This window comes from Bombus pascuorum, chromosome 1 (assembly GCF_905332965.1).
Source record: "Bombus pascuorum chromosome 1, iyBomPasc1.1, whole genome shotgun sequence".
Classification (NCBI taxonomy): domain Eukaryota; kingdom Metazoa; phylum Arthropoda; class Insecta; order Hymenoptera; family Apidae; genus Bombus; species Bombus pascuorum.
Genome location: NC_083488.1, coordinates 26,423,835 through 26,450,975, shown reverse-complemented (window position 1 = coordinate 26,450,975; position 27,141 = coordinate 26,423,835). Strand labels below are relative to the sequence as shown.

At 43.0% G+C, this 27,141-nt stretch overlaps 1 protein-coding gene across 6 annotated transcripts in view; it reads left to right on the top strand.

Annotated features, from left to right (window-relative positions):
- LOC132908789 (transcription factor SOX-6) overlaps positions 1-27,141 on the top strand; it is a 326,253-nt gene that overhangs the window by 283,400 nt on the left and 15,712 nt on the right. The gene's annotated exons all lie outside the window — the stretch shown is intronic.

Here is a 27,141-nt window from a genome sequence, read left to right as displayed (position 1 = left end):
AATCACAACACTTTCTATCATGGAGTTTCATGGCTTTGTGGATAAGAAAATAGTCAAGTAGATCAATTATATTTGTTATCAGTGGCAGGGAAGAAAGAACGTTAATAAGCGATACAAAGCACGATATACATGCGAAAGTACATTAATCGCAAATATTTTTCTACTTTCGAATGTTCGTAAAATCATCATTGATCGTATCATTAGGTGAAGCATTAGGTACCGTATTATTAGGTATCGTCAGAACCTGTTTGAATGGATCGATTTTACGCGGGTTATAGATACCGGCTTAGCTGCCACGATCTAGCGGCGGAATTATTTTCGGCTAATCGAGGCCAGCAGAGAAATTGATTGTCTGAGACACCGTGGTTGGCAAGCTAATATCGCCGATACAAAATTCGAACGTACACGCGACGTGACGAGCTAACGATGCTCGCGTATGACTCGCGAGATTTATCGATCAACCGTAGAAGAGGGACGAGGTTCTAAATTTATATATTAGCGGGCACGAATTTGCCGAGATCGGAAAGCGACTATCAATAGCCGATAATTTGTCTTGTACTATTAAGCCGTTTCGTGATCCAACTTGTCTGTGTTACACCGTGACATTTATCTCAGTCTCGTGGGATACGTTAATCCGCTGATCGATCTCGCTTCTAACTTATGTTTCACTTAGCGATTCGACGTATAACTATGCCCTAACGGGGATTTAATTAACGCAACTCTGGAACACTGTTATCGACGAAAGCCGAAGATACGAGATTTGTTAGATTAGATCTGCAGCTCGAATAAAGGAAGAGATGTACGTAATAAGGTAGGGTTATTTGAGTTATCTCGCTAGGTAAGTCAAATATGTAGTTTATTTTCGAGCGTAGATGACTTGAAAATTGCTCGTAACCGAATTTGACGAATTACAGGAAAATTACTTAGCTTGACTCAAATAACCATATTTTATTTCATGATTAAATCTCACGTATAATCGTAAGTGAAAACTTGTCGACTGTCCAATTCGTAGTTGCTATGAAACATTTGAATTTGAAGAAGACAATTTTTATGCAAGAAGATTATTGACGCGATTACGAAAAAGTATTAAGGAGGATAATTGCACCTTGTCTAATTTAACTCGGTTCTGTATGAAAAAATTACTGACTCGATACTAGCCAGCTGTGAGGTTAAACAAATATCGTTGCGTTACAACTGCTCCAATTAAATCTTGCAGCGATCGTATACACAATTAAATTTAATTATCCCCGCTTACTGTTTCGCTAAACGGGATCGTTAATCTCGGGCGACGCGGAGGGGGTGATACGTTTCAGGGATCCGCTAACGAAAGAACAAACGATAAAGATCGGCCGTAGTGTCTTCAATGCTGTTTCGCGTGCAACAATCTAGACTAATCAGCAATTATGCAGACAGTTGCAAAACCGTGGGTGCAAATTTAAACCGCTACTAGCGGACTAGAACCCGCGAGAAAAAAAAAAGCGAAGGCGATCTGATTCTGTACCTTAATGAATAACGTAAGTACGTTAAACGAACATTTATTATTTATTATTTGTCTTGATAAATATGGTAAATATGGAAAAAATAGGAAATCAACGTAGACAGATAAATTCCTAAATGTAAATTTATGTTAATTCGCGATATTTGAAGAAACATTTCTTCCATCGTGTTTCCAATATTTTGAGGAATCGCTCGCATAAATGTATCATCTTATTCGAGCAACTTGAATGAAATTTTCCTTGTGTACACTGGACGATATTACATTTATTCCATGTAAAAAAGGATATACTACATTACGTAAATAGACCTAGATAATTTTCATTTCTCTTTAATACCTTTGCGTAAAGTAAAATGAGCATGCAGCCACACTAAAAAGAGCTTCTTTAAATATTGGACGTAAGAGGAACATTCTAGATGCATCACTCCGCAGTAGACTCTTTAACGCGTTTAATGTTATCGATGAACACATCGATTCTTTACGAGGGACACTCACAACCTTCGAAATGTAAAAAAATTCTAAGATATTTATCTACAGTATCTACAAGTATCGTTTTATTTATTATTCTTCGTATATCAAACTCAATTTTAAGCTAGCTTATCATAGTCATCGTTTAAAAATATTATAAATTCTGGTGCCACGATCGAAATGTAAACTGTGAAAATACACGAACAAACGCAAAAATATTAAGACATATGTCTCTCTCAACTCTGCGTAGCATTGAAACGAATCGAAGCCCATTACGCACGGCACAGCATCGTGCACCAGAGAAACTCATTATCCGTGGCAATGCGTGGAAGCGGACACGGCGTTCTCCTCGATGGCACGCGTCTCTCTCGTGCAGCGCGTCACGCGCGAGTTCATCGCATTCCTCTCGAATCCTCTGCACGAACCACGGCACATCTCTTACCTCTCTAATTTCCATATTTGTTAAAAGAAATCCTTTACAGGACACGAAACACGCGAACAATGTTGGATTCTCTCTTTTGATTCCTCGAGGCGAGGCGACGTCTCATAGACATGAACGATCGTATCAGCGGCATCGCGATGACTGGATACTCCACGCGACCTGAAAAACTGCGGGTCATCGCGTGGAAGCGAAGAACGGCTCGCTCGCTCGCGGGAATCGCCGAGAAACCTGTCTGTTCGCAAAAATGCGAACGCGTGCAGATAATACCCGATGTATTACCGTTATTATGCCAGTCATTTACGTGCTGCACACGCGCAACCCCGTCGCCCCGGTCCGCCCCGCTGTCCCGCTAAATTCATCCCGCAGCGAGATTCTGCGAACGCGTTTTAAGCAAACACGCTTGTGCTGGCGTGGTCCGCTATACCTGGATGCATGGTCGGCCTCGTGTGCGTCCCAACGCCGTGGGATCATCTGGTAGCTGCGAGCATGTCGGTTTTAGTCGATTGGTAGCAACTATCGCATCGGGTTTGATAGATTTTCAATTGCAGGTTATGGATGGGTCGAAGAGATGGAAGGTAGAGAAGAGATGCGAGGCTTGTATATTAGTCATTGATTATGTTAATTATACTTCATGACGTAGATCGGTCTTATCTAACTAATTTCCACTTTTTCCTTTTGCGTGTCTTATCTGATAGTCGATGCATCAGTAATCTTACGTTAGAGTCAATAATCTTGAGAGTTGCAGCATAATTTATATGTATAAGATGCGAACATGTTACGAAGCAAGAATTAGAAATTCGTTCATGCACGTGGTCGTGGAATTTTCTGAAATTGACAGATTATTGTAGCGCATTTATTATCAATTAATATACACCTTTGCTTTTCAAAATGTTTTCATCGGCAAATGGTGAGATCTTTTTTAACGATTCTTCAAAATCGATAAAACGAGCAAAACCATTTCTACGATAACGCGGTAAATACAAATACATATTTCAAATCGAACTATCGCAGACGATAAGCATACAAAATTCTTCTCTAGGCTAAATCGCCTTATGCCCTGAAACAAACTATTACAAACAGCATAGAAAATTTTTCTCGCAGACGAGCTACTCGTTCCTTAATAACTCCGCGAAGAAGAAACTCGATGAGACAGGAAACATCGAGGATCCTCGTCGCGAGCGCTTCTCCAGAAACCGCGTTACGAGCCGGGGCGGGTCGGCACTTTGCAATCTCTCCGCAGCGTGTGTCGCCGCTCTTGCAAGGGTGGAGAACGTTTTCTCGTCGGCCATTTCATCGGCACCAAGTGAAAACGCGTTTGTCGGCGGCGTTTGCGCGGCAGCGGCAGCCGCCTCGAGAGTTAGCCGACGTTAAAACGGAAGTGCGACCGTGAAGGAAAGAAGGAGGTCGGAGCCGGGTAGCACGGAAACGGGACAGAGACGGACAAAGCGTTGAAGAAAGACAAGGATAAAAGAGAGAAAGAGAGGGAGAGAGGGAGAGAGAGAGATGGATAGAAGAGAGAGAACGTAGGAGGAAGGCGGTAGTCTGAACGTTCTCCTCCTCTCGGGTCCCGGAGGGCGTATAGTAATGTTCGAGTTGGCAGACTCGGGGTCGAGTGGGGATCTCCCTCTCCTCTGTTCCCCTCTCTTGCTCTCTCCCGCTCTCTTTTCGCCTGTTTCTCTTTCTTTCTTTCACCTTTCCACCTGTTATGCGACTCTGTGCCATGCTGCATTGGCACAGGTGTGCAGCCACGTACTCGTTCTCGAAAGCACACACCACCTTCGAAGGCTACACCTTCGACCTTTTCCTTCCTCCTCTCTCAACGTGCATACGCTACTCTCTCCCCCTATATCCTCTACGGCTCCTTTCCACGCTCCTTCTTTCCTTTCCTTCCGTTCCACTCCTTTTCTTTCCTTTTCCTCTACTCCGCCGTCGTCTCTTTGCTCCTTTCTCTTCCTCCCACGAAAACCCCGTCTCGCTCGTTCTTATATTCTGTCTCATTCGAGGAACGAGCAAAGCGATCGCGTGGGCGGCGAGAGCTCTCTTCGTTCCTCTTCCCTGAGGCGCCTCGGCGAACCTACCTATACCTTTGCTCGTACACCTGTGCAGGAGCATATTGTCACGCCCAGTGGCTCGAGCGTACGGACGAGATGCACCGGCCGACGCGCCGCTCCCGACCATCGCTCCTCTTTTATTTACAGCCCCCGTCCATTCGCTCGCCAAGTAACGCGCCACCCTTTCCTACGATTGTCTATATCGGACACGACAAAGATGCGGTGAGATCGGCCGATGACAGTCGATGGTGCGCGTTAAGTTTTCATGATAGAGCAGAAGATACGAAGAGGGTGTGACCCGGAGAAACGGAGGGTAGGTGGATCATGCGATTCCGAAATAATAGGAGTAGTACGTTGACACTGTTGCAAGAGTTTTCGATGAAAGTATTTTGTAACTTGGGGGAAGTTGGTCCTGAAATTTGGAAAGATCGTGCGAGCATCGATGATCAGATAAGAGACATTCCTTGAATAAGTGACGATGGAAGCTAAGAGATAAAAGATATTGTAAAGTAGAGAATTGCAATGATTAATTGAGATTTATCTTGGACATCTACTGATGTTCTAAAGGATAGGTTTATTGATCATATAATCGTGCTTAATCAGTTGTGAATACATTAACGATAAATAATGCAAATATTACGGACGTATTGTTAGATGATTTATGATGTATCTATGTTATCAGATGTACCATAGAAAATCCATAATATTACCGCAGCAAAACATTCCAATATACTACTTCTCTGAAAGATACTTGCTATTAGAATCTTACTGATGAAAATCTTAACCAAGTTAATTCAAAAAATGTATATACATTATATATGTTCGCTGTAGTTCTCGAAAATTCGCCACGTTGACTAGGAGAATATTCGATTCTGCAGAGCGCAAGAATTCGGTCGATGACGTTTAGAACGCATTCTTGATACCTGGCAAAAAACCTGCGACACGCGATGCAAGTTCATTCATCGATTCTCATTCGCCGGTTTCGCGACCTACCTTCTTACCTGTTCGGACACGTACGACCTTCGTCATATAGGTACCGATATTTGATGACTCTCCAGGAAACTGTGACAGGTGAGCGTGAAGTTTCTGCTTGCTATCCAAACGTCTGTGTTGCACATGTTACACCGTCAGCGATTAAAGTTGAATTCTATGAAGTAAACTGCTCCATGTCGTTAAAAACATCGAAACGAGCCTGGATATTAGATATCATTGAGAAATTTGTATTTTATCACGAACCACTGCTTTAATTTCGCATATCGCTATACATATTTATGTTTGTAACTTCATAGGTAAAGTGCGTTTCTACATTTTGATATTGCTTTTAATGAAGTGGAATGATAGAGGAAGATCTGTCTGATTCGGTGCTTGACGTTAGTGTAAGTATTATATCTCGAACAGTTTCGTAATACTTCAAGCCACTTTAATATCACCGTTTGTTATTTTCATGCTTGTGCGCTGTAATTTATTTTTGACCTAGCGCAAATATTTAGATTGCTTAATTTTACCGTAAAATTGGTAGAAACCGCTCCCAAACAAAGTGTTTTCGTACTTCAAATACAACGACGGATGAAATCGTCAAAATCTAATTTGCGTCTTCTATCTATATACGTAGGTACAATTTCTATTCGTTATTTCAATTCAAAAGATTAAGCATTGAGAACGTTCAAAGACGTCAGTGGGATGAAATTCAGAAATGTTTATCTGAAATCTTCCACAATCTATAGTATTAATTAAAATTTCGAAACTAGCCACGTGCAACGCGATCAGCATTTTGTCAATTGTGTTGCGTAATATGCAACGTATTCGTTACTTCGATATCTTATATCGTCGTCGATAGACGTTAAACGTTTCGCTAAAAAGTCAACTTTTCAATGCTATTAGAAAACCTACGTTTTGCCATCTTAAAACAAAACTCGAGCACAAATTCGTATTTTGATTTAAACAAAAAAGCTGGCCACCGTCGGATATCACGGCGCATTTCTGCGCGACCGTGCCGTTATTACACGCTAGCGTAATCTACAAAGGCGGGGGACTCAAAAGCGAGAAAGAGACCGAGAACAAACGCAAAATAGAGAGAGAGAGAGAGGGAGAGAGAGAGAGAAAGCCTGGTCCGCGATATGCGAGCTGCGAATGCCGGGTTAGAAACGTGGAACAAGAGGGGGAGTGTATGGCGTGCGGTGTTTGGCCGGTGAGCGAGAGAGGCCAGGGGCGCTTGTGCGTATGTCCATACGTTTGTCCATTTGCGTATCGGCCGGCGCTTTATGGGAATTAGCGGCGTATTGTGGGTCGCCGGTGGGCGGTCTGTGTGCACCGGTGCACGAGAAGCGTCCACGGGAACGGCCACCACTCCCGGCCGACGGGAGCGTGAGGGAAGTTGCAGCGGCGCATACACCCGTGGGGGATGATCGGACAAGGATGGCAAGTTGCGAGACCGAGACGCGCAAGACAGGGACAGGGAACGCGTAGACGCGCAGAGAAAGGAAGACAGGGGTAACGGAAGCGTCCGGGAATGGGGATGATTCTCTGTCCCTCTCTTTCTCTGTTTCCCTTCCTCCCATTCTCTCTCTTGTCAATATACGAGCGATATGATCACCAAGTATAATCACCGGCGGACCGGAGAGCGTCGAGCTCTCTGTCAATAGAATGCTACTTTGTGATCCCCGTCCCCGCCCAATCCGACCGCTTATATATTGTATCAAACGTATCCGTGCGTTTTGCTTCTCTCTGCAGAATGCCGCCGCTCGTGAAATCCGTATCGACCGACAATACCCGCGAAACGCGTTGGTCAGCCGCGCAAAAATACACCCGACCACCCCCTCCCGTTCCACCAACTACGACAGCTCGCCACTGTCCTGGTAATATCGAACAAAACCGCCTCCGGGGGTGGCGCGTTTTTGTTCTTCACCGATATGGTGATTCGTCCAGCCGTCCTTTATCATCGATACTTCTGTCGGTGTGCACTGTTGCCTATCACGGTGCGCTATCTTCATATTTGCTTTGTTTTACGTTTCAGTAAATGGAGCTAGTGTGGTTCTTTGACGAGAATGCGTTGTGAGAAGGATTGTTTGACGTGCAGTGGAAACACGATGTGTACAATATTTGTGATGTAACGGCCTGAGAATTTACAATTAATTGTGGGAAATACTGTAAAACCACAAAGTCGATATCCGTACAATAAATTCATACAACGATGAAAGAAATGGTAATCGATTCAAAGCCAATGCGATTTATTCTATTCCTCGTCGTGATTTTAAAATATAGCAGCCTTCTGTAATTCACGTACTTCAAACGCCACAAATCAGGAACATCCGTGTAACAAGCATTCGTTGATCGAACAAAGTGACGGTCGCGACTCTCCGGTGGTCAGCGAAGCGTGTACGAACGCACGATTTCGTATCCTGTAGTCGTCGCAAGAGGCATGCCGCCTAAACGGGGGCTAAATGAACGCGCGCGCCTGTCTTTTTTTCTCTATCTGTGTATCATCCTCCCTTCTTGTTACTTTTTGCCCGCGCGGAACATCAACTTACGCGACCACCTCGCTTATCCGATTCACCGGGTTTTTCTCGACGGATAGGGTACGGTGCGGTGGCTGTTGGAGACGCACGCGCGCGCGCGCGCGGAGAGGGTGCAATCCGGCAGAGAGGGTTGGCTCGTCGGAGTGTATCTTTTCGAGCGATCAAAGAATTATCGCAGTGGAGCGGCAAGCCGACGGTGTTTGTCGTTTGATCGCGAGGCAACGATGCGTGAGTTTGCGCGTTACCTGCCGCGGGAGACGAGCAAACCGCTCGGCTCGGCTCCGCTTCGCTCTGTGTCGTGCGAATGAGCGCGCAGGCACAGTGTACCAGCGTGAACGGCTAACGCGTTAACGCATTTTAGCCAAGCTACACCGTTTCTTCCGCATCTCGTGCTCTCCTTTTTTCTCTCTTTTCTTGTCTGCTACTCACTCTGCGTATCTCTTTTTCCCCTCTTCGATCCTACCCACCAGCTAGCATCCTGTCCTCTCTTTGTATCTCCTTTACACCGTATCTCGTTCTCTCGTCACGGCTCTCTCCACTCGTCCTCCTGCTCGCGTTCCACCCTCTGGCCACCCTTTTGCCAGGCTCATACATCGAATATCTCTTGCAGAGGACCGAGGTCGGGTCCGCTGCCCTCGTCATGTCGTACTAATGCATGTAATTGCAGCTAACCTCATTAAACCCGCCGACTGATGCCACTCGCTCAAATTGCGTCCCTCTACCCCTTTGCTTCCTATATCCCGAGTCTCTGTCACTATCTCTCTCGTTCCTTTTTTTCACCCCATACTCTCCGTGGCTGTTTCTCTGTTTCGACCGACTCTTCGTTTCGTTATCCCTGTACCGCGTTCTCCACGATTCTCATCCATGTTTTCACCCCTGCCCCCCGTTTTATCCGTCTGCGTTTCAACGTTTCTGTTTGCCTCTCGCTTCGTCCCGCCTTTGGCGGATTCCTCGCCCGGTACCGAAACCCCGCACCGCTGTCCTTGGCTAGTCTCGGTTTGCCACCTACGCGATAAACCCTTCGAATCAACGGTGGTGGTTGAATTTTTTAAATTCGTTTAAGCTTCTTTTTAGCTTTCCAAGATGAGGATTTATTGGATCGTTCGAGTCTGCATTAGTTTCGATCATTCATATCTTTGTTTTAATATTTCAAGTTTTAAGTTGAAGCTATTGATACGTAAACTTTCTGTATAAACACATTTTAACCTGTTAACCGAGTCGTCTTTTAATCAAAAATTCCATTTGGCATTAGTTTTAGTTGCGCTAGTCTTGGTCTTTGAAAATGTAAATACGATGTAACGATACGTTAAAACAACAAAATTCCTCGATAAAGAAATTATTAATTTTAAAATCTAGGCAAGCCGGATGACGAGTTTAATCACTCTTACAATACATATTTCTTAGCTATGATCACATATCGTTTACACATCATTTCTTACGTACATTAATCATATTCAAGCAATGCCAATAACATCATTTTATACAGCCGTCCAAGATTCTAAATATAACACTGATAACGTTTAACCCTTTTATTCATAATCTTTGGAAGTATTATTATACAACACTTGTGAACTCCTTTTACGAAAGTGTTATATGTATATGCGAAACATTTTGAAATTTCATTAACTCTATGAGCCGGTGTGTATGTACGTACCGCGTGGAAGGATTAAACAATCCTCACACCAAACATTCTACCGTATTCCTGAATGAAGAAACAGGGGTGCCAAAAATTCCAGCATCCTCCGCACCCTCGACCATCGAGGTCCTTGTTCGCCATTTATGTAAATCGAAAGAGGGTGCTCGTACGGACGTTCTGTCCCATTCCACGATTCGCCTATGAATAGCTCACTCCATTAAATAACACTGGTACATATGCCTACAAGCAAACAGTTTGTAGATGATTGAATATCAGAGTAGTATCCGGTGTATTTTAATCGAAACGATACGCGGCTGGGACCTCCTCGCGAAATACACAGTTGCTGCTTGGAAAACGCTGTTCGTATTGATCCAGCGTAAGCCGGCCGGGTATCACTTGTAAAATGCACCGAGTCAATTTCGAACATTACGAAACCCAATATATCGGCCGCGATATTGAAACCGATATGTATAATATATATTGGCCAACAGATTTCGGCCGACTCGTTGAACGTTCGAATTCTCGTCATCGTTTTCTATTCAAAAGGCTCGATCGAATTACTTTTGCGGCTCGTAACTCGTTCATTCTCTGTCCTGGATACGCTAGTTCCGAGCAACGGTGCTCGTGGAAGGCTTCTTGCACGCGTGTCGCGTCGACGTTTCCGTTTAGTTCGAGGGCGCTTTGGGCTTTCGACTCACGCAAACGCCGACGTTGCAACCGATGTTCGGTCACGTACATTCATTTCATTAGTCTCTCCCGTGGTCATTTTTCCTCCTGAATGGTAATAATCCAAGATGTGTGCAACGTGAGTGTGTAATATCTCGAGTATCTGTAAGAAAAGTAGAGTTTCTTGGAGATTTTACGAGAAGCTTCGAGGAATTGGTATCTCTTGATACGATAATTTTTGGACATGGTGAACTTCCGATGCTCTGACTTAGTATGAATTTAAATAGATTTTCTTAGAAATATGGATAATTTAAGATTTATTTTGGAAATCAAAGTCTCTGTTGAATTATTTTACAAACATTTTGAGGACGGAAACTTAACTCTACAAAGTCCTAAGAATTCTATCATAATTCGTGGCGTATCTGAGAAATACTTGAGGTTGACTTCAATCTACGATTCAGTGCCAAGTTTGCATAAAACTTGCACGAACATAGAACATATTCTTCGAGCTCGTTAACGTAAGTATAACACACGCAACTCGCACAGAGTCCGCGAACAACTCAAATAGACGACACGAATCAACTTCCAATTTACCATTCCAATCGATAAATTCCTGTTAACCATCGCGCAACGATTTTCTTCGATCTATCGAGTAACCTGCAAAACGATATACAGGGTGCGCCGTTAGAATCCGGACAAAAGAAGTTTTGTGCAGAAAGTTGTTTATTTAAGTCAATACACAAAAACACATGAAAATGTTGTTATATCTCATTTAAAGGGTCCTTGCTGAGAACTTTTATTCTATGTAACCACCCTCTGCCTCTATGACCTGCTCTATTCTTGCTCTAAAGCGCGAGCACGCTGACTTCAACTGGTCGCGTTTAATTGTCGCGAATTCTGACTCGATAGCAGCTCGTAGGGAGTTGACGTTGGGGTGCCTGCATTTATTAGTTTGTCTCTCGATAACGCCCCACACGTAATAGTCCAATGGGTTTAGGTCGGGACTGTTAGGAGGCCAGAAATCTTTCGACCAAAACATGTCCACATTGTCAGAGAGCCAATTTTGAACAAGATGACTTGTGTGAGCAGGTGCGCCATCTTGTTGAAATAAATACGGCCTTCCAGAAGCCGTAATTTCCATCCACGGCTTTATTACTGTCTTCAGGACCTGTCAGAAGTTCCCGGATCTTCCAAAATCATGTCTTGGGCCCTTTGAATAATTTCTGGCGTCCTTGTTGATTTTTCCCTAACCTGAACTTTTCTCGCCGGAGAAGGAGAACCCTTCTCGAACCACTCTGAGGCTGCGTATCTCTTAGCAATGTCGTATACCGTCGATCTTGGGTAGCTAAAGAATTTTATAATTTCGACCGGCGTTCTCCCGGCGCGAAGACTTTCTATAATCGCCGCTCTTCTATCGTATTCCGGGTTTTGCTTAACGAGTTCTGTCATTTTGAGGTTATAGAAGACTTATTGACATATTTAACTAACTTCAGAGTCAATCAGCACAAACATCTGAATTCTAATATGGTGGGAACTACAAATTGAATTCTGTCCGAATTCTAACGGCGCACCCTGTATTTCCGAGTGGTCGATGGAATTTCTCGTTTCCCTTTGATACGCGCATATACTGTACGGAGTGTTCCTAATCGTAACACGAAGGTAGAGGAACGGTTCTGGCGTTGCAGTATCGTGCGTACAACGTTAATTACAAAACACTTATGTCGAACGGACGTCTTAACACGTAGGAGGACGAGATTTCGCTTGTATTAAGGGTGAAGGCGTCGCCAGTAGTGCATGCACGACGACGTCTGGACCACTTGGCGCTCGCATTACGGACCCCTTTCTACTTGGTACTCTTCCTTCGTTGGCGGCGGGGGCACCAGCACCTCCTTCAATCTCCGCATCCGATTTTCTGGAGGAAGAAAATGAACTCTCATATAATTATTTTCCTCATTAACATTGTGGCCCATTGTTCGCGTCGATGAGAGGCATAGTCTTGCCGCGCGCGGTATTTTAATTACATTCCTATGTGCAGCCAGGCCTCAACTCAAAGGCGACCGTTCACCATTGTACTCTCTCGCGTCTTTCTTTCTTACTCTCTTTCTCTTAACCAACTGCGGGATCATCCGATAATAATTTTTTGTTGTCCCTGTCAAGGGTGTTCTTGGAGACACCCTTTATTCCCCTGAAGAAAGTTTCTTTTTTTATTATTTTTTTTTTACTTATATAAAGTATCATTCCTTATGATGTAACACAGCAAACGTGTAACAAATATGGGGATATTCATAGGGTTGATTTTAGGCTTCAAAATAATGAAACAGGTTCATGTACGAGAATATCGTCTGAGCCTTATTTTTCGAGCTACAAGAAATAGTATTTTACGATGGAAATATTATCAATGTATCAGCTGACGTTCTTTACATCGCTTACACCGACCTCGCTTACACAACCGTAGTACACCATGTGCACGAGGTTTACAATAATTAAAAACATCGGTTTGGATTACACAGAAGAGTAAATCGCGCCTCAAAATATAAATCATGTATAACTAGATTCGATCGTGTGGTAAAATTCGGCGTGTGAAACAAGTCGACGATCAGACGATCTTTGATCAAGATCGCGTACTGCTGGTAATGAATTTCTTGATATGTATTAAGCCTTGGGAGTCTGTTAATTTCGACGACTGCACATTCTTCCAAGTACTCCTTAGATCGTTAGCATTCGAACACGCGTCAAAAATAATAACACGGCCTTTAGGCTAAATTACACGTGCTTCCAATTACGAGTATTATTCACGCACGATAACCGCGTCTCTCTCGTTCTCGCTCTCTTTCAAACGAGCGCGGTCCACGAACGCGGCGCCCAAGGATTTTATAATTTTCTCCGGAAAGTATTTCGTCTGTTCCGCTAGACTTAATCATCGACCATCGTGACGAGCGATAAACAAACTATTAACCAACGACACCGGGTAGAAACCACAAGATAAAAAGAGAAGAAGGAGGATCGTCGAAGAACCCAACCTCGTCACCAATTATAGAATTTTTCACGCGCCACGTTCTCTCTCCTTTTATTCTTCTTCTTCTTCTTCGTCTTCTTGCTCTCTCTACACGCATTTTTTTTTTTATTTCCCAAAGAAGGTCGAAGCAAAAAGAGAAAAGATGATCTCTCATGATCGTCGTATCCGCTCGATGCAAAAGAATAGTACGAAGAGAGTTGGTGAAAAATTGGTACAATGTTTCCGTGCTGCGCCATTACCGCATCGTTTCCATTATTCCTCTTTCTCTCTCGGCGAACGAACCACCGTTCTTCCTTTTTTCTTTCCATCCGATTGAAAAGAAAAGGTTCTCGAAGGGATCCGCGAACGTTGGAGTGCGAGCCTCCGCGGCGTCTCGACGGTCTTATCTAGTGCGGCGTCCCCATGCTCGCTACACGGATTGTTAACTGAATCCGGCAGCCAGCATTGTTTCACCGCCGAGAGTCCCGAGCACAACAGTGCTCCATTGTATTCTCGGTCGCGTTCATTCAGCTTTTTCTTCCTCTTCGTCGCTCGTATTTTTTCGTTGTTTTTTTTTTTTTGCCTCCACCGCTCTCTGATCCATCAGTAAGCTCCGTATGCGATTCCCGGTACAGCTGTGGGCTCGAAAATTTTCTACTCTTGTTAGAGAAGAGTGGTGTCGAGTGTCTCGGGCCTTGTGACTGCTGGTCGATCCACGAAATATATCTTTAAAACTGAAACTCCCGAAACTTACCATACCGTACATTCGCCACTCTTCGTATAGCTAATCTTTGAAACTTCGAGTCCTAAACTTGGTATCTTCACAAGCATTATCTAAATTTAACATTCTATGCATCTTATTAGCAACTTTTCAATTTTCAAGTCTGCAGATTCGTATCCTGGCCACTGTAACTTAAACTTATAATACTGGATACACATTCATCGTTCTTCGTTCATCTAACCATCCAAACCTCAATTTCAAAAATTAATATCCTCGTATTTTCAAATGTACCACTGCTCCACTCGAAGGTCTCCTTTTGCTTTTAAAAAATGATAACATTTTCCCCTCGATCTGCCTTCGAATTCCTTCACTTTCGCTCAGTAAATCGACCTTGAAGTTAAATTGCCAAATTCGATGGGAGTCTCCCTGTTCGCGCGACACGCAACTCTTTCGATTAAGACGAACGCCGATAGTTGTTCCCCGTCTCTTTTCACCAATTCGAGTGTTGCACGGCGGATATTTTCGTGCCTGGGCATCGTTTATCGAGGATATCAGTCGGTTTCCTTGGATGATGCGGCTGCGAGCCGCAAGTACACCGTCGTCGTGGCGGCGGCGACGGATAATGTGTGTTTCGGCCGCGGTGCCGAGAATAGTTCAAAGTAAATAGCATGCCGTGAGTGGTGCCCTCTAATCTTCTTCTTCTCCTTACCACGGGGGATATTCTGATTGCATTATGACCTACCACGGCCAGATACCACTTCTCCAAAGGGATATTCAAGCGTGGCTGATGTAACGTACACGCCGTATACTCCGACAGGCTACCAAGAACGATGGTAAGCATTGGTGGAACGAGCATTTGGATCATCTTTGTTGTGTAACAAAACGAGCTTTATGAGATATCGGTTTCGAGTATATGTAGTACAGAGCTGAAACAACCGGCCGGATCGAGATAACGCGTCGGCAAGTTTGAGTTAGTAAAAGCGTTCTTCCCTTTTATTAAAGAGTCTTATAATTTGTATGTTAGTGATTTTATCGCTTACTCTTTTAACGTAGAGAAGAATAGGGGGTTGATTCGTAACTCTCAGAAATTTCGAATTAAACTGGTTCCCATATTCCATTTGTATTATATTACTTTCAGTTCTTGTGTCTTTTCATGCTATCTTATCGAAGGTCTAAATATGTCTTGAAAAGGATGAAAGATATAGTTAAGGGAACTGAAAGGAAGTCTTGCTTTGCCCCAACGTTAACTCCTCTAGAATCTTTCCATTTTACGACTCGTATTCTTGGTGCTTATTTTTTGCAAGTGATCGTTCTTTGTATATGGCACAATGTTTTGCGAGGAAAGATCGTACCTACCTAAGTATGATGAAGTTGAAAGGATTTAGAATATTACATGTAGCATAGCGTATATGATAGATGCGCTAATAATAAAACGGATACGAATAGATGATGTTTCTGATGCTCGTCCATTTGCTAATGCTCTCTTTAGACTCTAGCTTGAAATTCCCTATCTAAACTCTCTCTTTAGACTCTCACTCGTCACCCACTGTTCGTCCTTAAGAACCTCGCCTGTACACATGAATATTTACAGACCTAATTCACCCATATTGATAGCCAAGCTCGTTCTCGAAATTTTCAATAGATAGAAATTTTCTTATCGTTGTTTCGTATAACGGTGCAATTTTCAGTTTACTTGCTTCCTATAGCGAGAAAATACGCGTTACAATCTATGCGTGTGTTGGACATTTGGGATATCTTTGGATATCAAGTATTCGCGCAAGGTGTTAGTTCATAAAATTTAATAGAATATTGAAAATGTTTTCGTCTCAATTTCGATAGCTTCGTTAAAAAAACTGGAAACAACTGGAGCTCTATATTTACATGAGATTTCTAAGCCGACTTTCTAAACCTAAATTTCCAACATGGCCAACACCCACGCATAGTTGTCAAGCCACACGAATCACAGAAATATTATCTTTTCGTTTCGATAATCGTGGAAACCGATCTTACCTCGTAAATTTCTTGTGAAACGAAACGAACGAAAATGAGAACCGATATGTAATTAATTATGAAAATTTCATATTCGATGTCCTTATGATTTGTAACGCGAACCGTGAACCACGTAGCTAGCCAGTTGTTCACGGAAAAAGATCGAATCCTGTTTGTTAATTAATGCCGGTTGTTTCAGTGTATACAGAGAAATCCAAGTTGAATTTATCGGTTTGTTCGAAGGAAAAATCACCGGTCGACGCATAGTACGGATACCTTTATTCGTGCGCCTCGGCTTTACAAGATCCGAATGCAGACATTTCATACGTTACCAGCGGAATAATATATCGCGGCTGGTTGCAAGGTTAACGCGGATGCGATTAAAGTAATCGGCCGTGGAATCGATAAGGCGGGGCTTATTTAGGAAGTGATAATTGCAATATTTATGAGAGGTTGTTACAGACAACGCGGGTCGTTAACGTTGTTCGTTAAATATCACTTAGCTGCTAAACCAGCTCGAGCTTATCTCAACCGATAAGAAAATATTTCCGGCCTCACGGTGTTATTGATTGGAAGAGAAACTGAAATTCACGTTTCATGCAACTCAAACGAATGACAAGTATCGAAGAATATCGACGAAAATGACAAGGGAAGTGATATTGCCGAATGCAATTCCGAATGAACATAAACATATTATTCTATTTCTTGATACTTAAGAAAAACATCCGTATAATACACCTTTCTTTATAAATCCCCATCTAACATCTAAAGTTCCAATCTCTCCTGTAGATCAAATTCAAATTCGTACAAATAATATCAAACAAAACTCTTAACACAGAGTATACGACAGCTCACAAATCTCGTGTAAATCGAATTGAAAATTAATCGATCAACAAGAATCCTTCCGACTATTCTTATCTAGAATCTTAAGATACGATTCTCCGCAAGTTCTCGCTAAATTTCCTCCAATGTTTCGCATAGATTGATCTCTTCTCGCGTTATACCACCGGTTCGGAAACAGTCTGTATAACTGTATACGCGGTTTGCAAACGTTCCAGAATGAAATGGAAGTAGGTACTGGGCGGGCATTGAGTGCGGTTATACTTGTAACTCTGACGGCGACCCCGGGGGAAACCGCGAGAGCGCGCGGCGCGGTAGTAAGAATTCCAGTGTGCGCGGATGTGAATGAGCCCCGCAGCTGCTACATTCCTGTGTGCCATCGCCGGGGCCTGTGTTTTTCTTTTATTTACGTTCCTCCTTCAATATTTTAGCCGAACGTACACCAGAAGAGTGGAGAGAGGCGCGCGCGCGGCCCCCGGTCCCGTCAGATTTTTCCTCGGCCCGCGTCCAAATCTTCCTTCTTCGCCCCTTACTCGTCGCCGTGCAAATTTTTCGTCGGCTTCGTTCTTCTACTGCCGTCGTCGTCGGGGGAACAACCTGGTCGGCGACTGCCACCACCGCCCCCGCTAATCGTTTTAAGGCCGCGGCTTTATTACGCCCTCGAAACTCTCCGTTTAATAGACGCGTGTTTATTAACGCAGGGATTAACGTCGCCGGCAGCCGGTGACCAGGTTCGAGAACTCTAGTTTCGTTCCGGCAGCAGTTTTGAATGTAGCGAAACGCTAAAATTACCTGCCGCCTTGCGGGATGCTCGTATGGGATGGCAGTTCGCGTGTACACCACGAGCGCCGCTTTGATTATGAATCGACCAGCCAAACGGAGAAATGCTAATGGACGGCAGGATAGAGAAGCGATAATAATTAAGCAGTTAGTTGGACACTCGACGGATTAATATGCGATTTAGTAAATAATAATATTAGGATTTTACAGTTTTGTAATTTCTAGATGAATAGATCAGTTCAGTTAGATCGGAATTTGTAAGATTCATTCGTTTTATTAGCAAACTTGTCAATGCGAGACAATTAGCGAGTACGAGTAGTACACCTACGTAGTAGGAACATTCTTCGACTATTTTTTCGTTTATATCTGCTTGTAATTTTCATCGTAGATACCCAGTAATTAACCTGATATCAACTAACCACTAGATAGTTTCTCTTGTTATCTACAACTTTTTCTACAATAAAAATTCTATTTTATGACGATGGAATGATCTTTCTTCCCGAGTGAAAATCGACCCACTTTCCTATCTTTTTCTCTTTTCCGGACTTTTCCCGAAGAAACGTTTAATCAACTGAACTAAGTAGAAATCCCAAGACTATTGCACTTACGCCGCCGCCGTATTAAAAATTTATCTTAAAATTTATTATTATCCGTGTCATCTTCTCGCGATGGAAGTGCTTCAAAGTCACTTGTATCTTGAGAATTGAACGTTGGTCGTGCAACGAAGCTAAGAAACCGTGGGAAGGTGGAATTGATCAAGCAGAATGAAAGTCAGCATGCTTTCAGAAATCACAACCCCATCGAGATTGAAACGAGGAGAACGTGGTTAGAGAATGTTGGTTACGCGGAGCAACGGGTGCAAAAGGTCAATCGGTCTGTTTAGATAATTGAAGTGTAATTCGAGCGGCTCGAGGGGCAATTAACAAGCGCTATTCCAAAACGAGCACGCCGCTGGCCGGTGTTCCCGCCGTTGCGTTGCCAGGATGCGAGTTTCAATTCACGCGTATTTCTGGTTTACCCCGGTTCCCGCGTGTCGTCCGAATCTTTATTTCGGTTCTCACGTTTCGCCGGCGGGACGCGCGAGTGGAGGCGCGTGCGCCGAAATAAATATTGCATATTTCTGTACAGATGCACCGCGCCGGAACGCGACTCATATCAGCTTACGATACATGGCACGCGGCGACGCGACAACTGTTCCACCCGTGGACACACAATGTGGATGAAATCGTTAACGAACCGGAGGGTCGATCTCCTTCGAATTTCTGAAGCGACTCGGCATGTTGGAACGATTTGTTGTCGGATCGTCTGAACGCACGTGACGTTTTCACGGTGTTGGAAATAAATTGGCGGAGTGCTGTTGGTTCGTCTTTCTCTGCTCTGAAAATATATATTTCTTGATTCAGAATTCCAATACAGGATAATGATGATTTTTTCCTTGCAAAATTCTCGTGAAAAAGATTGTGAGAAAAAGTGAAACAGTTAAAGTTTTATTAGTTACACGATGACCTAGGATTTTTAAAAATTTGTATAACTTTCGTGCGACGAAGGAACAGCGGATGTTTTTCGGTATTGCGGAAATTGCTATATTAACAACGCTAGAAATATTCTGTTAAAGATATTTATGAAATATCCTGTAACTTTATGGTACAAACGAACGCATATCATTCATAATAGTTACGACTCATTTGTAATTCATTTATTCATTTGTTCTACATTCACTAGTTACAGTAAATTCTTTCAGATGTGAAATTCAAGTCTTACTCAATTATTGGAATGTCCTTATCATTTATTAATATTCTTCTCATCCCGAGTAGGTTATTCGTTATTCATTCACAGTTGTCATTTCATGGCTACTAGCGATACTAGTAGCGATTTACTGACTAAACGGTGATGTATGACAACTAAGAATGCTGAAACACGTGTCAAGTATGCATTCTCAAGTATGCATTGTATCTTTACAACACGTTCTAATAGAATCAATCATAATTAAGCTATAGGTCCGTGAACACCATACCAGCTATATTTAATACATTCGATATAATCGTATCTTCAAGGGAAACTTTTCTTGTAGAAGCAATATAATTTCAGACGATCAATATCCATAAAAACGTCAATACTCGGTTCTCTGGAAGAATTATGTTTATCATTTACATTCATGTTACGTGTAATCTATATGATAATAACACGGAAATATTTTCCAGGTATGAATGAAAATTAAATCGTTTAACGATAAATCTGCAATGTTAAGTCAACAGAAGAACGTATCTGCGATATTCGCTTAGATCAAGTCGTTGCTACAATATAGCACGAAAATAGCTTATCTATACGTACATTAAATAAGAAAACTGTATCTACATTGAAACCGAAGATATAATGGTTTATATTTCGAACGTTTGTGAAATCGATGCCTGGTTGTTAAATACTAAAAGTCATTTTTCTTGAAGCCATCTTTTGACCAGATACGCCTAGTTAAATTAACACGGCAAAAATATTAGCAATGGCTTTGCCAAAGAAAATAATTTCGATACAAACGTTTAAGGCCGCATAGAATGAATTCTAAGACGAACTACATAGAACTATCTTTCACTAAATCGAAGACCTGTTCATCTAACGCACTTCCACGATCACCTTTACGAGGCTCGATCTCCGCATCTCTCGACCATCATCGCAATTTCATCCTCCTCGAAGACACAACTTCGACATAAAGAAACAATCGCCCATACAGGCTGACTCGACGAACGTAGAGCCCATTAAATAAAAGAAGCGAGAAAAATCCAGGGAACGCTTAGCGTATCAATTAAGATCGCGCAGCGCGATAGAATTGAGCACAGGAAGAAGCGAGCGCGCTTCTCCACAGCCGATTAACCGATCGCGCGGCTCAATCAGTCGAAGAAGCATCCAAGCTCGAGCATTCCCTCGAAGCAATGTCGCATTCCAGCCGGATGTTGGCTCCTCGCGTACGCATAATTTCCCAGCGTCCACGAAACGTGCTCGTTCAAACAGCCATTCGATATACGTATCTTCTCTCTTGCCATTTTTCTATGCAAACAGAGGAAATCTGCCACAATACCACGACTCGAAGGAACGAACGATAGAAAAGCCAGAAAGGTCGGCCGCGAACGATTCTCCCCTGAGTTGTCGATGGTAAAAAAAAGTGGCTGGCGTACAAAGAAAAGCGCGAACGTCGCGGAACGATGAATTACAATCGCGGTTTACCAAGGGGAGAGGAAGAGAGTCCACCGTGGCACGTGCATCCTGGGTATTATTCTCCTTCTCGAGTGGCGATCCCCGGAGTTCTCTCTGTTTCTCTGCGCGAGAAACACGAGGCTCGGCTGGAACAACCGACGGAGAATTACCATGAGAGAAAGAAAGACCGTGGAAACGGAGACGCGACTATATATCGAGGGCTGCTGGGAGTTCGAGGGGGCAGAGCCAGAGAATAAAGAGGAGGAACACAGCTCGGTGGTGCCCTGTGACTTCATTCTCGCGGCCGCGTGGCCGCAACACATATAAAATTAATTAAAGTCGGCGGAACCCAAGGGGCTGTTTATTGTACCTCTCCCCTTGGCAAGGAGCTCGAACTAGGGGGAAGGAGGTTGTGGGGTAGTGGTGGTAGTAGCTAGGTGGGCGCTCCGCATTGTAGTGTTTTCTACCGTCTCTCTTTCTGTCTTTTTTCTCTTTCACTACCTTTCCTTTTTTACTCCGTCGTTCTCCACTCGTTCCTCCTTCTCCGATCTCGCGCTACCTCTCAACCCCGTGTGCCGCGGTGGTCGCTCAAGTGGCGAGAGCAAAGCTCGCCTTGTTAGGAATTAATCACTTTCTAGGCGGCGGAGACGAGAGGAAACGACATCTTCCAGCGTTGTTTTAATTGTGAGCGAATTACCAGATGTTGGGTGTCGTTGGATGACGATTTGTAAGGTCGCGCGACGAACCCAATGGTGGTAACGTTACACGATCGAATCTTCGTGGAGAATTTATTCGAAGTCAGATCTGTCGCTTGGTTACGTACTTCTAAGGTTTTAAGAATTCGAATTTACGATCTAGGAGGACGTATGCGTAGTATTCGGGTACAGTGCCAGTGTCGTGCGAGGAAGAACGTCATTGGTCGACCATTGAATAGAACAGAGATGGGAATAGAAACTATTAATACAAAAATGTTGGTACGATGATACGTTCGTTACTTTTTCATTTTTAAAATACTTTCGATACCTTATAGTTTATAGCAACATTGTCAGTTATTGGAAAACAAGTTCGGTTCCGCTTCTCACGTGATTCGTTTGCAATCGACTATAGTAGGTAGCACAGAGAAGACGATTGTACCATCACTGGTCGACTGATTAATCTCTCGACAATGTCTTGGTTGTTATTTAAAGAGGCATATACATACGTGATACGCGCGAGTGGAACAATCGACTTGTTCGAGTTGGACGATGAACGTCGGATGGGATGCTGTAGCATCTAAAACAGTACTGTTCGAGCTAAGCTTCGGGGCTTAAGAGGCTTCCTCTACTTTGTCTTCGTTAACGGTGGTGTTAGAACGCTAATGCCCCTTGGTTTCCCGGCTGTAAACGACGTCACAAGTGACCCAATCCGTAGCGATTTCGCTGCGTGGACAGCTGTTTTCAGATGCTATTCAAACGTGACTGAAGTATTTACAATTAGTAGGGTAGTAGGTAAATGGAAAACAAAAGGAAAAGAACAGAGTGAATAGTATTATCTAAATTAAGCTGTTCGCATTGCGTTACGCTTAGAGATTACGTTATATCATTAATTTAGATTGTTCGTCATAATGTAACACGAAAGATTTTGGGCTGTTGTTTGATACAAGTATAAAATGAAAGAAGTACGAATATGACAGAATTAATTTATCCGAGTCAGTTTTATAATTTTAAACAACAACAGATGCCAGCTTTTGCAATACTGTTACGCCTTTTGTAAAAGTTGTATTTCTACGAGCTTGCGCTTCAAACTCTTAAAACAAATGAACGTGAAAGACAACAAACGAAGCAGCGGAGTAGCCAAATAGTATCGCTAGGTATATTCCTCTTTGGCCTTGGATGATTATTTTAGATTTGAAAGATTATTTTCGACCGGAGAGTATATCACCTGAAACAGCGCTGTCTAAAACTATAGCATAATAATTCTGACTGATGCCAAATTATACGCGAACAATTCATATTCAGTGTATATAACTCTCGCAAAGCGAGCAAATTTGCGAATACCTCTTTGACGAATCATCGCCCACAGATAACTCGACAGTTTCCCAACAAAAAGAAACCAATGAGAAGAGAACTACATATACACACGTCCTCGCTTTCTCTCAGAGCCATCGTTCTCCTCTCGAGTAAATATTTTTTCGAATCGAGCGTCACAACAGCGTCGACACTCTCACGAGGAATGCGCTCCTCGGCGATACGTCCGTCGTAACGACAACGGAGCACGTCGCCACGTTCCCATAAACCAATCGAGGTGTCGAAGATGGCAGAGCAACGGTGTAGTGGTTGACGGGTGGAAGAAACCGCGTCGAAGAGAAGGAGAATCCTCTCGAGAAGAGGCGAAACGTTGACGGCAGCAGCGACGATAGGACAAAGACGAAAAAAAACGCAAACTGTGTTCGCGGCTATCCGTTGAAAAGGGGTTGGGCGCGGAAAAAGAGTCGCTGGTAATACGCGTCTGAGATGGATCGCTGTCGGAGGGAAGAAGGCAGCAGAGTAGAGAAAGAAGCGAAAAAAGGGATCGACGGAAGAGGATAACCAGAGAAAGAAAAGAGAGAAGACGGAAAAGACTGAGGGAGAGAAAGAGTGGTGACGACAGCGAAGAAAGGAAGAAAAGTTGTGACGAAAAGGAGGTAGCAACGATAGGACTGCTCAGTTGCTCGAAAGGTGACGGGGTTGGTTTAGTCGCGTCCCGACGTCCCCCAGTCCCAAGGGAGCCACGTCCGTCGTTTCACGTACGACGATCCTCGCAGAAAGAGCTCCCCGTCAGAGATAAGAAGCCAAAGACAATAATCCTACTGACAGTCGGGTCATCGTCGCGGCTTATTTCGACCGACGCGCGTCTCTAGCTTTCAGCCGCTAAGAGGAATATTCTCCTCGATATCCGCTGTCAACCATGCGCCATCATCGTACGATCTTTAATGCCGTTAATGCAACTCGCAGTCTCTGGACCATCGAGTATGGAAGCTACGCGATTCAGAGACGTGGCCCGATAAAATAAAAGAAGAATGCTATACGCACAGCGTGTAGAACGTCCAACAGAAATATGTATAATGCGCGTCGCTGTGAACGTGTAGGCTGACGCGTCTTGTCTGATTCTACTTGGAATTTCCTTGCGGTTTGGCGAATGAACGCATGCTTTTAGCGAATTTGTTTTATATCTATGAGGCAAAGGGAAATCAAATGGAGATTATTAACGATAAAATATCGAATTATTATAATATATCGTATCTATGTGTTAATTTAAAAGTATAAATAAAGCGAGCATATAATTAAGAAGGATGAGAGTAACAAAATGGATGAGTATTTCATGATAATTATTCCGAGCAGCGTATGTGTATGGAATATTCAATATTTTATCATAACGTCACAATTTCGTATAAGTAACCCCATTACCCCTAATCCGGACAGAAAGTTTATTCGCGTAAAAACCTTCAACGGTATACTACTCTACCGGAAAATTCAAGCGAACTCTTGAAATTTTAATTATTTACATTCTCCTGCTTAATAAACTATTTGAATCGTGGGTAAGTAAATCTCGTCAAAGCACAATTAGACAGTTATATGGTTATGATCAAACCACTATTAAAAAGTTACATGGTTACATAGTTATTGTGGTAAAGTTAATAGACCATTGTGCTCATTGGAATACATATGATCGACATGGTCGATGCTCACGTGTTTATATAAATTTGAAAGATTACAAGATTATAATGTACTATTTTGTTCTCAGTGATTCTGTACTGAATTTACGACTTCTAAATCTCTTTCACCGCCCACCAAAATCACATCGTTGACAAATCGCTTCCTGATCGAAAGTCAAACAGAATCATAATTTCGATTGCATAAACTCGCGTCGACAACTCGTTATCCATTGTTCCATTACACGAGTTCGATTACCACGACGAACGTTTGGTAGGATGTTTACGAGCGGCCGAGCACGCGCTGACAAACATCGTTCCGTGCGCGACGCCGATTTCGAGAGTGCGAACGCCGCTTGAACACGCTCGCTGTCGACCACGGTATTCGTGTCAGCTCGCATGGACGAGGTGGAACGCGTGGACAGAGAATCGTAAAAGATAAGAGAACGCGGCGTTGGACAGCGAATAAAACGGAGTGCGCGGTTTAAGGCGATGAAACCGGCGCGCTTATAAAGTATTCCCGGCGCTGTTAACGTCAGCCGCGGTGTTTGCCGTACACGCTCAACAGTACTGAACACACGATAACTCTATTCGCCTTACCGTGTGGTCCGTGCCATGCTACGATCGCGTACTCCTGAGATACGCGGGTTAAAGCGTCCTAACGAGAGCAGCGAGTGTCCCAGAGGAGAGATTTTTGGGGTGGAATTAGGATTCGAGCAACGGTAGTTGTTAAGTTGATCTATCTACTTTGACGTTTAATTCCTGAATACCCGCACACAAATCTTACGATGCGTTCGATGATACATTTACAAGCGCCGATATAACGTACAGTTGCTCGCGAAAGCGTTGGAACATTAGTAGTAACCTTTGATCAATATATATTAGTAGGTATTAATAATAAAAGAACTAAATATTAAGTCAAAATAAAATGATTATCGATTACGTATAATATTACTGCAAGTGAAATTTTTAAGTAGAACGTATGTGTTTGATCTGATTGATTCAATTTTTAAATACAATTTTACAACAAGACGAATGGCACGCTTTTTAAAGGAATTCTACGGTTCATTGATACATTCTGCCGATGAGTTATGAGCTTCGTGCCGTACAGGCGCCGTACGTTTCCGGAAGCATAAATATTATTTCATGCTATGCCGCCTCATTTAGTTCCCGCGTCACCAGTCAGGGGGTTCAGCTTTCGTTTAGAATAAATCGAAGAAAGATTTCCTCTATCCTGCTGAAACTGTTTTGCGTCCACTGTGAAAAATATATATCGATGTCAGCATTGATGTTGATGTATGTATAATAATTGCAATAAGGAAGTATTATTCATAAAGAGAATTCTCTCAAGTCAAAACAAGCATCCAGTATGTTTTCCGAGACAAACAATTTTATTGTTAGCATTTCACACAAATACATAGTTACAATTTCACCGCATATTTATAACATTTTCTTTTTCATGACAGAGAAACATGACACGTGTGTATCGATATCAACAACTCATAGTCATAATATTTATATACAGTTAGTGCACTTGACCCGTAAATCAGCATCGCAAGTTTGATATTACAATCTACTATGTTTTCGTGCCATTTATATGTATAACTAAATAAAAAGAAATTGTACTTACACACGTAGAACGTGACAGCGTACAGTACACAGTCTACAGAATACAACTTTAGAAAACCAATTAATTTATGAAACATGCTTACGTATTTTACTTCGGTATATCTACATACAAGAATTTTTGTATAGAACAAGTCGTTCAAGAATATCAATTTCTTATTACATATATCTTTCATAACGAATTACAAAAATGTTAAAACTCCTAATAAATCTCGAGTTCGTGAATTTAGCAAATTTTCTATTCGCTAAGGAAATTCTTTGCCAAGAAAAAGGAAGGAGTCGACACGTACAAAACGATGAACAGACAAGTAAGAACATAGTCAGTCGATCGTACTGTTTGTACGTAACCATATCTAATCCATCCGAAAGATTGGCAAACGCGGTCTGTTCTCCAGACGCGAGCACAATCGGTGAGAAGCGACGTCGCGCCAGATGAAAACGAAACAAAGTCGTCTTTGTGACGTGGTTGAAAGGCTGGTGTGTATATTGGTTGCAGCGGTATGGAAGACGGGTCCGTTTAGTCGGATAATATTGTAGTCGATAGAGCCGCGGCGGTGCAAAGGGAATTATTAATATTACCGCTTTCGAGAAGCTGACCCCGGGAGAAGGTTTCGCAGCACGCCGCGCGGTGATCGTGCAATTTGTTTATCCGCCGATGGGGAATATCAAAAGGATTAGAGGCGGCGGAATAGATAATAAACATCGGCCAATAAAGTCGCCCGAAAATATCTTGGTTGCAGCGTATCGCCGCACTGCCTACCGTCTTCTACGTGTGTGCTTCGCTCTCTCTGTGATCTATGATTATGGATTCCGCGATGTCGATACCAAACGTATAGCCTCTGACGCGTGCTCACGCGTTTCTCGGAACCAGAAGACCGACGGGGAGCCCGCCGTTTGTAGTCAGTCGAACTCCGTTTGCGTCGTTCCTGTGATTCCGCTTAAACAAATTATTCTTTATCTTTGGATGTTGTTCCGTCAAAGGGCGTACCAACGATAGGTTGGGGTATAGGGACGCGAAATAGCCATTTCATTTTCTGTCCTAAGGGATCTCTCGCGTATAA